The sequence below is a fragment of the Vanessa atalanta genome, chromosome W (assembly GCF_905147765.1).
Source record: "Vanessa atalanta chromosome W, ilVanAtal1.2, whole genome shotgun sequence".
Lineage (NCBI taxonomy): Eukaryota > Metazoa > Arthropoda > Insecta > Lepidoptera > Nymphalidae > Vanessa > Vanessa atalanta.
In genome coordinates, this window is record NC_061901.1 from 5,063,512 (window position 1) to 5,077,515 (window position 14,004).

Genomic DNA, 14,004 nt, shown 5'->3' on the forward strand with positions numbered 1-14,004 from the left:
TACTGCGACTATGAATTCCTCATGATTAGTTCCTAGAGAACACGGATTCAGGAAACCAACTTTTAAATTGCGCGGTCTAATCATTTATAAATAAAATTGACGATTTTAAAATATTCAATTAATAATACCAAGTAACACACAATGTAAACAATACCTCCTTGTATTTTATAGTTATATGGGCTCAGTATGTATAATGTCTGGTTGTTGTATATTACACTGCTGCGAGAACTTATTTTTAAGACCTTAAGTGAAAAAATAATCCAACTAACATTAATAGAATATAATTTTAAAAAACAAACTATAAAATAAATCTTCCTACCCATTAATTTCATTAAATATGCTATATATATTTTTACAATCATCGAGATTAAATCAGAGCTCAAACCCGTGTTGATACAAAAACCTTAGAAATATCATTTTGTGTTCTTATCCTTTGAGCCGCAGTATCTTTACTCCGCCGCGCATATATTCGCCCCTCGCGGGTCCAAATATAACGCCACCCATTACGACGGCCTTCCTCTCGTGCATGATAGAACAAGGCACGGTTTGTTTTTGTCAGGCGCTCATTTATATAAAATCGCTTGGGTTCCTTGTCTATTTCAAGGCCCGTTGTATCAGCCCCGCGTCGCACGCGCGCCGCTCGCAGTAGTTGATCGCGAATCGAGCGGCGCGCTAGTCGCACTACGATAGGGCGCGGGCGAGATTATTCACCGGTTTCATTATAAGCCGGCCGCGGTCCTGAGCGTTCAACGTAAACAACGTCGCGCTCGTCCAAGGTGACTCCGATTTTACATGCAATAAGGCCTGTGACATGATGCAGATTTTCCTCATTCCGTTCTGTGATGCCTGTAATCTCGATGTCGTTTAATAGACACGACTGTTCGCGCTCATTAAGATCCGACTTCAACTTGGCAAAATCTTCCAGTAAATGGCTCTCTGACATGGTGCACGGTGCTTTATCCTCAAGTTGATTCAATCGTGCTTCTACGCTGTCGACCCTTTTACCTACTTCGCTTAACGTACCTTTTAATGACGCGAGCTCCTGCCTAAACGAAGACACCTCATGCGTCACTGCGGCCAATTCAACCCGAAGGAGCTTCATTTGGTCTAAAATTGAGCACACGATAAGTGGATCTTCAATTCCTGACAGAGATGGGGGGAAGTTCGGTGTGTGATACAAGTTCCCCTTGCGTGGAAGCTGTGTCGGTGACTAAAGCAGGAGAACACGGCTTCGGCTTACAGCCCTTACAAATCCACTTTGGTACCCTTGCATCTGGGGGTATTTCGGTAATTCGACTCTTAATAATTTTATTTCTCGGACCAGAGAGGATTCATCGGACGAATTTGCGTTAAGTTCCTCATCATTTCTTTCAGCGTTAGCAAGGGAGGAAGAAGCCGACAAACATTTAATGGAACCATTGTTTTTGCAACTACGACACATCCATTTTTGGGGGATACGAGATTCCGGGCTGAGATTTACGCAAGCCCTATGGAACATTGATGGACATTTCGTACACTTAGCGCCATCTGACGCAGACAGGAATTTACCACAATGATGACATTTATTTGCCATAATGTCGTATTGATTACATATAATAGTTCTCGAGATGACTACTAGGTGGCACTATAAATTAAGTCTCTTGTGTCTTAATAATTATATTTTGTACAACTATTGTGTAATTTGTTTATTTTCACTAAATATTAATAAAAATGAAACCTGTATATAAAAAAAAGTTGTGTATCCAGATTAAAACACACACACTGTTTCACTATTTTTATAGTTCATTATTTATACTTAGTTATTGCTTTATTAGGAGGGTAAACACAAACGAACAGCTGATTGTGATACAGAGTTTTTGCTTTAAAACACTACTTCACTGTAATTTATCACTTTAAATTTATTTGAATACTATAAACTGATACTGAAGTAATCTAGTAATACGGATTGATTATACCGGAAACCACTAAAATATTTTATTATCAACAAAAAAAACTAGGAGTCGAATCAGCTGACACCGCCGTTCGTGACGTCACGATGATGATGATCGATATTATATTATATATATTATTTTATTTATATATTTTTATAATAATTATCATTTTATTATTGCGCATGAAGCGGGGGTTGTACTGTATAATTATTCTCTATTTATTAATACTATAAATTCATTATTTTACTTGTATTCGTTATGATACATCTTATTTATTCTCATTTTTATATATTTGCTATCAAATCGTTAACATGAGCAATCTTAAATTTGGTTTACTCAACCCGGGCTCGCTTGGGTCACATCATGAGGAGTTCATAGTATTAATGGAGCGTCATAAAGCCGATGTGATAGCCATTAATGAAACTTGGTTGCGACCGGGAAAAGATGGCAAAGCCCCTCATGTACTGGGTTATCGATTACGTCATATACCGCGACCTAAAGAGATACGCTCAAGGGGTGGTGGTGTTGGCTTTTATATAAAATGTGGTATATCTGCGCGTACACTTGTACATCCTGTTGTTCATTTGGTTGAACAAATGTGGATACTCATAAAATTGAACGGCAAGACTATAGTTGTTGGAACGGCTTATCGCCCCCCCTGATCGAATACTTTCGGTTTTCTTGATGCATTGTCAGAAACAATTAGTGCATTGCCTTATCACGATTGCTTAAATTTATTAGGAGATTTTAACATCGAATAAGATGCAAATATTGGACACATTTTTATCGACTCACGGTTTGACACAACATGTCACTAAGCCTATACATTTTACGGCTAACAGTGAAACTTTGATAGATCTCATTTGCTCTAATACAAGGGTTAACAATATTGTTGTAGAACATATTGCAGATCTTAGCGGCCATGCATTTGTATCTTGTGAAATAAATATTAAGATAAACAAAACTCCATCAAAGATTTTTATGTTCAGAACACAAAAAGATATTAACACAGAATATCTCACAAACACACTTAGTTTAGTTAATTGGCAGGACATGTGCAAAATCGAGGACATTAATAACATGGTATGTCAGTTCACTGGATACTTATTTTGGGTATTTTGGGTATTCGCCCCTATTAAGATTGTCACCATCAAAGAGACTATCACTATCCTTGGATTACATATAACGTTAAATTATTGATGAGACGTATAGATGAAGCTTAAAATCAGGCAAGGATGTCTAAAGCGGATTCGCATTTAAATTACTATAAAGATCTAAAACGATAAGTAGTACAGGCACTACATAGGGAGAAATCTGCTTATTTTAATTTCCATATTAATTCCAATATTAAAAACTCGATTGTACTTTGGAAACATTTAAATAAAGTTATACATATAAAACAAAAACACGATCAAAATATACCGTAACATCCTAATGACCCAACTATGATAAATAACTACTTCCTTAATGTGCCAAGTAGGAATCACGTTTCAATAGAAGCAATGAATTATTATGAATCGAACAAGTTTAGTATAGCTGTTTTTAAATTATCGCCGACTAACGAAGTCGAAATTTTACAAATACTGCGCTCGTTGAAGTCTAACGCCATTGGTGTGGATGGAATATCGTTAGACATGCTTTTATTGTCGTTACCACGTATTTTACCGGTTATAATTAAAATTTTAAATACATCTATCGAAACGGGTACATTTCCGAATCTTTGGCAGACCGCGAAAGTTAAACCAATTCCCAAGAAGGATAATGCTAGTGAACTTAAGGATCTACGCCACATTAGCACATTACCGCATATCGAAAATATTAGAAAGAATCGTTTGTAACCAATTGACACGATAGACAAATTTACGGAAACGCGAGTGGATTTTTTAAAAGTATTAAAAAAAAATCATTTAAATTTACTTTAATTTTTTTTTTTATGGCATAGGTGGCAAACGAGCAGGAGGCTCACCTGATGGAAAGTGACTACCACCGCCCATGGACATCTGCAACACCGGGGGGCTTGCAGGTGCATTGCCGGCCTTTCAGGAAAGAGTACGCTCTTTTCTTAAAGGTTCCCAAGTCGTATCGGTTCGGAAAAACCGCCGGCGAAAGCTGGTTCCACAGAGTGGTTGTGCGAGGCAGAAAATGTCTTAAAAATCGCGCTGTTGTGGATTTTCGGACATCTAGGTGATGCGGGTGATATTTGGAATTTTGACGAGCTGTCCGAAGGTGAAATTCAGCAGCCGGGATTAATCCAAACAATTCCTCGGAACATTCCCCGTGATAAATTCTGTAGAAGATGCAGAGCGATCCAACATCTCTACGCAAAGCCAAAGGATCAAGCAGATCGGAAAGGGCTTGATCGTCGATAATTCGAGCCGCTCTACGTTGGATACGGTCAAATGGAAGGAGCTGGTACTGGGGAGCACCCCGCCCAGAGGTGAGAGCAGTATTCCATGTGAGGCCGAATTTGCGCCTTGTATAGTCTTAGACGATGGGCCGACGTGAAATACTGTCTTGCCTTGCTGAGCACACCGAGCTTTTTTGATGCCAATTTGGCTTTGCCTTCCAATTGACCGCGGAACTGAACGATGCTCGAAACATCGACGCCAAGTATTCCGATACTAGCTGTGGCGGCTAACGGAATGTTCTCGAATCGTGGAGATACGACAAATGGTGTTTTTTTAGCAGTTAACGCGCAAACTTGCGTCTTTTTGGGGTTGAAATGGACTAGGTTTAGCCGACCCCAGTTCGAGACTTTGTTTAACGAAGACTCGATTTCAGTCACAAGTTTGTTCCGGTTTTCTTCGACGTTTTCCCGAGAAATATTAGCACGGCCGGTGTATGAGGTGTCTACGGTGCTGTCGTCTGCATAGCAGTGAATGTTACTGATTTGCAACAAGTCATTGATATGCAGAAGAAACAGAGTGGGTGATAGAACGCAGCCTTGTGGAACACCAGCATTGACGAATTTTAAGTCAGAGCATGCACCGTCGACAACGACCTTGATGCTCCGATCTGCCAAAAAACTGGTAATCCAATTGCATAATGCATTTCCCGGGAAGCCCATAAGAAGGAAGCTTCGAAGGAAGTGCTTTGTGCCACACGCGATCGAAGGCCTTCGCTATGTCCAGACTGGCTGCTAATGCCTCCCCCTTGCTCTCAACTGCTTCCGCCCATCTATGAGTAAGGTAAACTAGAAGATCACCGGCTGAGCGACCCCGACGGAAACCGTACTGGCGGTCGCTAATCAGCTGGTACTCCTCTAGGTACCGCAGGAGCTGGCAGTTTATAATGGACTCCATTATCTTGGAGAACAAGGAGGTGATGCCTATAGGCCTATAATTGGACGGGTCTGAGCGGTTGCCCTTTTTAGGGATCAGATGCACCAAAGCAGTCTTCCAGGAGTTCGGGACGACGCCGAATGCATAGGATTGCCGGAAAAGACGCATTAAGACCGGCGCCTACTCGGGAGCACAAGTCCGTAGCACGATTGGAGAAACGCCATCGGGTCCACTCGACTTATGAATATCCAAGGAAAGAAGTGCTTTACGAACTGCACTTTGCCGGAATTTAACCTCCGGCATCGTGGTATCACACCGCGGGATTGTTGGTGGTGACTTTCCTCGGTCATCCAGAGTCGAGTTCGCCGCGAAAAGAGAGCCTAAAAGATCAGCCTTCTCCTTCGCTGTATGGGCCAATGACTCACCGTCCTTGTGCAGAGATGGTAAGGAAGGCTGACAGAAATTCCCTAAGACAGCCTTGGCGAGAGACCAGAACGCACGTGTTCCTGAAGGGAGGCGCACCAGTCTCTCGCAAATTCTGCCAATGTACTCCGTCTTCGCTTTAGCGATCACGTTTTTGAAGGACCTAGAGGCAGAGTTATATTCCTTTCTGAATGCGCTGGTATTTACATCACGAGACGCTGATGCGTTAACCCAGTCTTGGTAGCGTTCCCATTTTCGGCGCGAAGCCGTTTTGCAGAAACGACCAAACCAGGGCTGGGACTTGCCGACAGGGACCGCAGAATACGGAATGAATAGTTCCATACCCTGAAGCACCACATCGGCGACAGAGTCAGCAACAACGCTCGGATCATCCGGCGAGAAACAAACCTGCCCCCATGGGTAGGATGCAAAGAAGTACCGCATCCCATCCCAATCTACTGACCTGTAGTGCCACACTCGGCGGCAGCCCAAGAAACGAGGTCGTGAGTACCGCGCAATCGGCACTGTACTTCGGACGAGACAGTGGTCCGACGAGCCCAGAGGGGGATCGACGGTAACCTGGTAGCCATCCGGATGGGAAGTCAGCAGAAGGTCCAACAGGGAAGGTGTATGATCTTCCACATCTGGTATGCGCGTTGGCGAGGGGACTAATTGTGTCAAATCATATGCTAAAGCGAAGTCGAGAACAGATCTACCCGCATGATCGGTAGTGCGTGATCGAAGCCATTCCGCATGGTGGGCATTAAAATCGCCAAGAATTACGATCTCTGCGGATGGGATCTGCTGCAGCACGGAATCTGTAGCCATTTGGACGTGCTCAACCAGTCGGTCGGTTTCGGCATTACCGCTATGGGACCTATAAAGGCACGCGTAGATTCGCGGATGCGGATTTCGCGGAAGAGAGTGGTACTTCCCCGGGCGTGCCGGCCCATTCGGCTGCAACCCGAAAGTATGCAGTGTGGCACTACCACTAGGAAATAATAGGGAATAATAAAACTTAAGCTAATTACAATTAATGACCTAGCAGAAGCTCGTGCTCTGATCAAGTGTAAAATTAATACAAAGTGTATTCAAATTGAATATATTACCCAAGATGCGAGATTCCCAAAATGAATGCAATATATATGCCGTGTGGTGCCGGCTACGAATAGCACCACCCCATCTCTTCCCGCGGGTGTCGTAAAAAGCGACTAAGGGACTTTATACCAGAGGATGGGCAGCAGCATCCATCTGAGTACTGTAACATCTTACTGCGATCGCCAACCCGCATGCCAAGCGTGGCGATTATGGCAAAACCTCCCAATGGTTGTTGCACCAAGGTATCGGCCCCTAGTCCCCGGCGGCCCCGCTATTCCTGGTTACGGTAGCGGCCATGGTAACGGCGGGGCAGGGGGTGCTAAGAATCCCCGGCAGAGATCCGGCTACCACAAGCGACGACGGCTGGCCCTGGCAACATATAACACGCGCACACTGCGGACTGACGAGAAGATCGTTGAACTGGAGGAAGTATTAAGCAAGTTGCATTGGGATATTATAGGATTATCTGAAGTACGAAGAAAGGGAGATAATTTTCAAATCCGGTAACTTGTTTTATTTCCGGGAAGGCGACCATCTGTCCCAAGGTGGGGTCGGGTTTATCGTCCACAAGTCCCTCGTGAACAACGTGGTCAAGATCAAGAGTGTGTCTACAAGGGTAGCGTACCTTATACTCAGAATTACCAAACGGTACTCGTTGAAGGTCATACAGGTTTATGCTCCGACTTCAACACACTCCGATGATGTGGTGGAGTGTATGTATGAGGATATCAGCCGAGCCATGCGTACCTCCAAAACTCACTACACCGTTGTCATGGGAGATTTTAACGCTAAACTAGGCAAACGAAGCGGTGATGAGGGGGCAATTTGGAGTAGGACGTCGGAATCACCGGGGCCATCTGCTTGCCGGCTTCATGGAGAAGGAGGGACTCTATATGATGAACTAATTTTTCAAGAAACGTGAGCACAGAAAATGGACTTGGATGAGTCCTGATGGTGTATCCAAAAATGAGATTGACTTCATCATGTCGACAAGGAAGCAGATATTCAATGATGTCTCTGTGATCAACGCCGTCAAAACTGGAAGTGATCACCGGATGGTAAGAGGCACATTGAATCTTAATAAGCTCGAGAGGTCCCGACTGATGAAGTCAACGCTCCGTCCTGCACCCATCAACATCCAAAACCCCGATAGCTTTCAGTTGGAACTCCACAATCGCTTTGAATGCCTGGAAAACTGCGTTGACGTGGATGAACTCAATGACAGATTCGTGGAAACTGTCCATACGATCGGATTTAAGTATTTCAAGACCCGTCGTACAAACAGAACCAAAAAGCTCTCGGACCTTACTCTCAAGCTGATGGCGGACAGACGCGATATGATTCTGCAGTCTTCGGACGATACGTCCAAATACCGGCAGCTAAATAGTCTGCCTATTTCTCAAAGACTATGACTCGTGACCTACGCCAATTTAATACAAACCGTATCAAAGAGGCTATAGAGCGGAACAAGGGCTCTAAGGTGTTCGCAAGAGATCTGTCTATCGGGCAAAGCCAGCTGACGAAACTGAAGACCGACGATGGCAGGGTTGTATTGTCCAGGCCTGAGCTTTTGAGAGAGGTTGAGAAGTTCTACGGACAGTTATACACGTCGACACGAAAATCTGTCACAAATCTGGAGAAAGACCCCAGAGCTAGATTAACCCGACACGATACCGAAAATATCCCGGACGTCAGTCTGTGCGAGATTAGTATGGCTCTCAAACAGCTTAAAAATAACAAGGCGACGGGTGATGATGGAATTACGGCTGAGCTGCTGAAGGCAGGTGGAAAGCCGGTTTTAAAAGCCCTTCAGAAACTTTTTAATTCCGTCATACTCGAGGGCAAAACGCCAAAAGCGTGGAGCAGAAGTGTGGTGGTGCTTTTCTTCAAAAAGGGCGATAACACCCTACTGAAGAATTACAGACCCATCTCACTTCTGAGCCACGTTTATAAGTTGTTTTCGAGAGTCATTACGAATCGTCTCGAACGCAGATTTGACGACTTCCAGCCTCCCGAACAAGCCGGTTTCCGTAAAGGCATCAGCACCATAGACCACATACATACGCTGCGGCAGGTTATACAGAAGACCGAAGAGTATAACATGCCATTATGCTTAGCGTTTGTGGACTATGAGAAAGCTTTCGATTCGATCGAGACTTGGGCTGTGCTACAGTCTCTCCAGAGGTGCCAAATTGACTATCAGTACATCGAAGTGCTGAAATGCTTGTATGAAAACGCCACTATGTCAGTCCGACTACATGACCAGAACTCGAAACCTATTCAACTGCAGCGAGGAGTGAGACAGGGAGATGTTACTTCTCCGAAACTGTTCACCGCTGCTTTGGAAGATGTTTTCAAGCTTCTGGACTGGAAAGGATTTGGCATCAACATTAACGGCGAGTACATTAGTCACCTTCGGTTTGCTGACGATATAGTAGTCATGGCTGAAACCATGGAAGACCTAACCACAATGCTCGATGACCTGGGTAAAGCCTCCGAACGAGTGGGTCTTAAAATGAACATGGATAAGACGAAGATTATGTCGAACATCCATGTTGTGCCCACTCCCATAAAAATCGGTGAATTTACACTCGAAGTTGTCGATGACTACATATACCTGGGACAAACGATCCAATTAGGCAAGTCCAACTTCGATAAAGAGGTCAACCGTCGAATCCAACTCGACTGGGCAGCGTTCGGGAAGCTACGAAAAATCTTCTCGTCCCATATACCGCAGTGTCTCAAGACAAAAGTCTTTGACCAGTGTGTGTTGCCAGTGATGACTTACGGCTCTGAAACGTGGTCCTTCAGAATGGGCCTCATAAGAAGGCTCAAGGTCACCCAAAGGGCAATGGAGAGGGCTATGCTCGGAGTTTCTCTGCGAGATCGAATCAGAAATGAGGAGATCCGCAGAAGAACTAAGGTCACCGACATAGCCCGAAGAATTGCCACACTTAAGTGGCAGTGGGCGGGGCACATTGCTCGAAGAACCGATGGCCGATGGGGCCGACGAGTTCTCGAATGGCGACCATGGACCGGAAGACGCAGCGTGGGTAGGCCCCCCACAAGGTGGTCCGACGACCTGGTGAAGGTCGCGGGAAGCCGCTGGTTGCGGGCTGCACAAGACCGGTCGTTGTGGCGATCTTTGGGGGAGGCCTATGTCCAGCAGTGGACGTCCTTCGGCTGACATGATGATGATGATGATATCGACAGGGCGACATTCGTGTGAATTTATCTTCATGCTGATCAAGCATTTACTTGCAATGTTCTCACACCTTGAGCCAACATAACTCCTCCCTCATTAAGTTCCAAACCATCGGAAGAGTTTAGATTCTGACGGTTTCGAGCAATAGACAATCGGGCCCTACTGCGGAAGCCGCAGAGGGTCATAGCGGTGAGAAGCATCAGAGGGTACCGTACGGTGTCGTGGGCTGCGGCGACGCTTCTAGCGGGCGATCCGCCCTGGGAGCTCCAGGCGGAGGTGCTCGCGGAAGTGTACCGGTTCCGGGTCGAGGCGAGGAACCGTGGCGACCGTCCAGGGTCGGCGGAGATCGGGCGGATCAGAGCTCTAGCCCAGCGAGCCCTGATCGCCCGATGGCAGGAGGATCTGGGGACACCCACGGCGGGCCTGACGACAGTGGAGGCGATCCGCCCCCACTTGAGTCGCTGGGTCGAAAGGAAGAAGGGCACACTCACCTTCAGGATGATGCAGGTACTTACCGGGCACGGATGCTACGGTAAGTACCTGCACAGGATAGCGCAGCGGGAGGTGTCACCCTCCTGCAAAGAGTGTGGTGCGCCAGTCGATACGGCGCACCACACCCTGAGTGAGTGTGCTGCGTGGGGGCCCCAGAGGCACACCCTTGCGGCGACTATGAGCGGAGAACTCTCGCTGCCGAGCATCGTCAACGTAATGCTCGGTAGCGAGACGTGCTGGTCGGAGATGCGCTCCTTCTGCGAAAACGTGATGTCTCAGAAGGAAGCCGCGGAGCGGGAGCGGGAAGAGGATGCTGCTGCAGACCCGCTTCGCCGAAGACGACCGGGGAGGAGGAAGAAGCGCTACGCGCACCTTCTCCCCCCGCCTCAATAGGCGTCGCAGGGGGGTCTCAGTACCCCGAGAACCCCCTCTAGGTGTTGGAGGCCCGCATAGATGGGCCGACCGTCAGGGCGTCACGGTAGCATGCGCAAACGATCCCGTGGCGCCCGCCGAAAGACGGAGAGGGTACCGCTGGTTTTTTAGTGGGTAAACCCGGCGTACCTGGGCGCAATCGGCGTCAGGGCTCCGGGGAGTCCCACACACCCCTCCACTTTACATCACGTGGGGGAAGCGCGTAATGCGTTTTTCCAGCGAGAAAAAAAAAAAAAGGGCTTTGGCTCAATACTAAAAAGTGAGATAAAAAATGTAGTCAATACATGCTCACCCGGAGCAACCTAGCAGTACCAAATAAATAAGATAAGTTCTATGCATCTGGATTCCAATAATATAGTTGTACTAATGCATGGAGACAGTTTGTCTCTGAACAAAAATAATCTAATTAAGGATATAAAATTATTATGTGAAATTCAAAATCAAAAGAAATGCAAATTTATAATTTGTACATTTCCATATTCACATACCTTGACAGATGCACAGAATTTACATATTTATGACTTAAATGTATGTTTATACAATTGGACCCGACATTGTAGCAATGATTTTATGTTATTTGACATTAATAAATTCATATATAGATTTAAGTTGACAGAGGGTACTATGTACCTACTAATAAAATCGAGAAGACAAATTGGTAACCTAATTGCTTACAATATTAATAATTATTTTATGCCTAATGTTACCAAGGATCATATGCATAATAAAAATAACAATTTAATTTATATTAACACTGATAAAAGTAATTTAAATTGAATTTTAAGACAAAAGTGGTAGTCTCTGGCTCAAGTTTTATTAATACTAATATTAATTTACCTAATAGTAATTTAACCTTGGATAAATTCCTAAATTTTAAAATTAGAAATAATCAAAACAATAACAATAGTAAACTTGTAAACCTGGTGAACCAAAACATTCAAGGAATGACAGGGAAAGATTTAGAAATTGAGTTATTCATAAACAGTAATGCCATTGATATTTTATGTATAACAGAACATTGGCTTGTAAATTATCAGTTTATGTTTAACTTCAGTGGTCACCAGATGGCTAGTATGTTCAGTAGAAAAGAAGCTATATGTGGTGGCTCATTAATACTTATTAACAAAAATCTAATTTTTAAAGAACGTAAGGATGTTGTGAGCCTTTATATTTATTTATTTATTTATTAAGGCAAACACAACAGGTTACAATCACATAGAGAATATTTCTTAAACATTAATAGTATCGAACAGATTATAACCCTAAGGGTGCATGCACAACATGACGGGATTGCCAATTATTACAGTTAACAAATTCCAATACAGGGGATAACTATGTAATTAGGTGCATAATTAAGTAGATGTGTTTTCTTTTGCTCGCTGCAAATATTTAATAAATAAATAATTAACACCTGGTAAAATGTGCTAAACATTCATCATACCTATCAGCTGTGATTCCTTTATCTAATCCAAGTATAAAAACACATATTAAACAAAAGACAACTAAAGCTCAATTAACTCCCACAATCACTATTGTCTTTACCGAAGATCAGATTAATAATGGACTCTATTAAACACTCGATTGCACAACTAACAGAACATTTCAACTCTAAAATGGCTGAATTCCAGCAAAATTTGAATTCTAATATGCCAGTCGCCAGTCCAACTTCCAACATAGTCTCCCAGTTTAATGCTTTCCGGAGTTTTGTCTTAACTGCTCTGGAAGGACTTCAGCTGCAAGTCGAGCTCCTTTCGAAAAAGAGTGACCAAATTGAAATGAGAAGTAGACGGAAAATGCTCCTGGTGCATGGGGTTCCGGAAGCCAACAAAGAAAAGTCTTCGTGGCTGCCAGACAGCGTCTTGGTATCAACAAATGTTGGACTAGAGATGGCAACATAGTTATTATTGGTCCAGATGGTAAGCGTCACCAAATTACGTCTATGGCGGAGCTGAATACGTATTCCACTGCTACGGTGCCTCAACAAGTTTCAGCTAGGACTGCAACCTCATCCAACATCAATACCCAAGAGAACAAGAATTCGCAGGGAGTCCGGCCGAAAAGGAACTTAAAGAAGTAACTATTTCTTATATTTTTCTATTTATTATAACCGGTGTTTCATTAAAAACTGTGTCTTGTTTGTTGTCTCTCATACGGGTCCTTCAGGTAATCAATGTTTTACAGTACATTAATAACTATTTGTGTTTTTTTTTTTTTCTCTTTGTAGGTAGTTATTTATAACTCTTTATTTAGGTACACTGTTATTCACTTGTAATGTTATAGTTTACCTACTATTTGCTAATATTATTTAAATAATATGTAAACGTCAAATGCAGTGTGTGTACAAGACACTGTCAATGTGAGTGATAGCTGTCAATTAAATTTTTTTTTTTTTTTTTTTCTGGCTTTTATTTGTGCCAAAAAGACACAGATTATTTCGCCAATGTCACGTGCGATGGAGAAGACACGGTAGAGATTGATTGGTGCGGTCGAGATTGCAGGATCAATTTAATTTTGAAGTAGACGGTAATAGTAGTAGACGGAATTAAAAAAACCCACAACCTAAAACAACACAATAATAATAATTAGATAAAAAAAATAACTGCTATTTAAACACAGAAAAACAATCACAAAACTATTTATAGCTTAATCTTATTACGTTCAATATATTTACATAGAAATTTACAAAATGGACTAAACACAAACATTAATAAACATTCGACATTAATAGGGCGAGGAACTTTTGGAGGGAGAACGTCATATGCGGGATAGAGGAGTTTGGGGCAAGAGAACAGTATATGGGGTAGGGAACCTTCGTCTAGGCCACACTCACACAAAGAGTGATCTCTAACTCTAATTTTACATAGATGTATGGGAGTACATGCATGTCCAAGGCGTAGTCGGCAGATAGTTGTGGTGATCCAACGATTGGCTTGCCTGTGAAGTGAAAACCAAGGTCGCCTTGGGATGTCTGGTTGTAGAGATGCGTAAAATCTACCTTTAGATTTTGATGAAACTTTCCAAACAGAGTTCCAGGATTTATCCAGATGAGTTTTCGCTAAAGCACACAAATCCTGAGTTGAATTTTTAAAATGATCTAGAGAGCCAGTTGTTATAGCAGCTCTAGCGAACGAGTCTGCGGCTT